Below are 2,814 nucleotides of genomic sequence, written 5' to 3' on the forward strand. Positions count from 1 at the left end.
AATTGGTACAGGATAGTTCTCGACAGGGACCAGGATTGTGGTGATACTTGCATTTTTCACAAAGAGGGAGGTTACCAACATATCGGCTGGTAGGAGTTGAGGCTGTGGATCCCATGACAGAAACTGCAGCTACAGGGGTAGTAGCAACATGAACTGCTATTGTTTGTTGTTTCTTGGAAGATCCTTGAGAAGATTGACCCTTCTTTTTCTTCCAGAATTTCCTCTTTTCACCACTCCTTTGAGTCGGCTCAGAAGTGGTAGTGATTTCCTTAACGTCGTCGCTATGATCAATCAAAATTTGAGCTAAAGTCTTGGCACTATCGTAAGTATTTGGACGAGCAGCCAAAACATGACTCTTTGTCGGTTGAGATAACCCCCAAATGAACCTTTCGATCTTTTTGTTTTCAGGAGTGACTAATCCCGGACAGAGAAGTGAGAGATCATCAAATCGGGAAGTATACGCAGCAATGTCAGAACCTTTCATTTTTCAAATTCCAAAGCTCGTGCTCTAATTGTTGCATTTCGCCACAGGGGCAGTACTCAGCAAGGAGGAGTTCTTTCATGGCCTCCCAGCCCATGGCATTGGCTACAGGTAAGGTAAGAGATTTGACTCGGCCATTCCATCAAGTCAAGGATTTATCTTCGAAGGTACAAGCCGCAAATTTAACTTTATCAGACTCAGCACAAGCACAGATTTCGAAGATGGACTCGATTTTCTCGAACCATCGGGATAAGGAAATGACACCTCCAGTGCCATTAAAGGATGTTGGTTTCGCGTTCATGAAATCCTTATAAGAATTTCCTCTTTGGTGTCCCTGACTACCTTCAGGGTTTTGAGATTGAGAACCACCTCCTGAACCATTAGAGTTCATTTGCGACATAGCTGCTACCATTGCAGCGGTCATCATCGTCTGGAGTGATGCTAGGTCAAACTGGAGAGGGGGTGGCGACGAAGAGGGATCGTCGTTGTTCTTTGAGCTGGGTCTTTTTCTTGGAGGCATCTTGATATAAAAAGATCAGGAAAGAGAGGATCATAAGTCCTCTGAATTGAATCAAGAGATATGGGACAGGAGATATCTCTTCAAGGCAAATATAGCATCATACTAAGCGATAAAGCAGAAAGGAGTTATCAAGATAGAACATTTTATCACTAGAGTAATTATCAAAGAATAACGCGTATACAAGAACTCCTACAAAGGATCGGCTCGAGAGATACTCCCATAGTATTTCATGGTTCGCTGCAGCGACGATTTGTTGTTTGGGATATTGGGTAAGTTTTAGGCATGCCACGTACCACAATCACTCCCAGGCACATGTTGGCCGTGTCTCGAATGAATATAGTTGGCCAAGCTATATTGACCCTAGACACGACTACATAACTGCCCAGGTTTAACTGCAATACACAACACCCATTTACTTATGTTTTGTTCTATTTATAGATACGAATTTCGACTGTTCGGTATACTTGTATATTTTTGAAAATACTTATAGTCTGAAGATACTTTTATTTCAGAGCACTTAGGCCCTTTAGTGTTTATAGTTTTATACCATGTAAGGTTTGGTATCATCACAATTGCATGACGTAGTGAACAGTATCATCACAATTGCATAATAGTAGAAACAAGAATCATACAACCATAGTATTACATAGTGAATTTAATTACATGCGTGTTCTGTAATGTTTAACAATCACTCAAAAGTAATTCAAAAATAAGAGATGGGTCTTGTGTGCTCCACCTTCTCCAAAAATGTTGCGTCTGTACCTGTCTATCTTTGACCTGAAGATACAAGTTATTTTGAAAACAATTATCAGCATAAAGCTGGTGAGTTCATAAGAGTTTAGTGTGAGTTTTTGTATACAAAGCATTAGTGTTTAAAAATGTATCATTTATGTTCATAAGTAGTAGAAACTTAGAAAAATCCCATATTTTCCAGGAAATACATTGTAAGTGGCAATCTGTGAAAAGTATGCATTCTTTGTCTCTTTGAAAACAATTTATTGTAAAAATACTTTGGCAAAACTCCAAATAACAAATGTGATAGGACAAGTTAAGCCCGTGATTCATGATAGAGGTGCGAGCTTCCTTTAGTGATAAATACTTACTTACTTCGGGATGTGGTTTAGCATTTAGTGTAGTATTTTAGTGTAGTTGTAGGGCATTCCTTGTATATTACCAATAGTGTGGATAATAGAGGATCCCATGACCTTCCCGGTCACGCATAGTGTAGTGAAGTAGTGGCATCCCTGGGCCTGTACGGCGCGAACTGAGTTAACAGTCGGGATGTAATAGCGTTTGCCCCGTATAGATCTATACATGTAGAGTCGTCTCCTGCTGGAACACTCCGGGCGTAGTGAATAGCGAATAGAGTATCTCATAGCGGGTTAGTGTATTATTGTTTGTTTAGTGTTTTCTCTATTGTCATAGTGTAGTCATCTTTTAGTATGATCATAGTGTATTCTCTTGCTAGTGTATCGTCTAGTAATAGTGAGTATTATAGTGTGGTTAGTAAATAACTTTAGCGAGTAGTAGCGGAAACGACCCTAACCATACCTATTATGGTTATCTTAGTGGGGGTGTTTCTTAGCACGTTAGTGACTTTAGCATTTAGTGGGAGCAGAAATATTCGTATCCCATACTGATATACAGATTTTATATAAGTAAGAAATCAACGACAGTCGGACGGATAACTACTACCCTAAGCCCACAATCAAACAAGAACAGGAAATAAGGCGAGATATCGGTCCTAAGTCCTCCAAGTCTTATTTATATAAATATATCAGAGTGGTTACATTTTATAAGCAAATTGATTTAA

Source organism: Lactuca sativa, chromosome 6, assembly GCF_002870075.4.
Source record: "Lactuca sativa cultivar Salinas chromosome 6, Lsat_Salinas_v11, whole genome shotgun sequence".
NCBI lineage: Eukaryota > Viridiplantae > Streptophyta > Magnoliopsida > Asterales > Asteraceae > Lactuca > Lactuca sativa.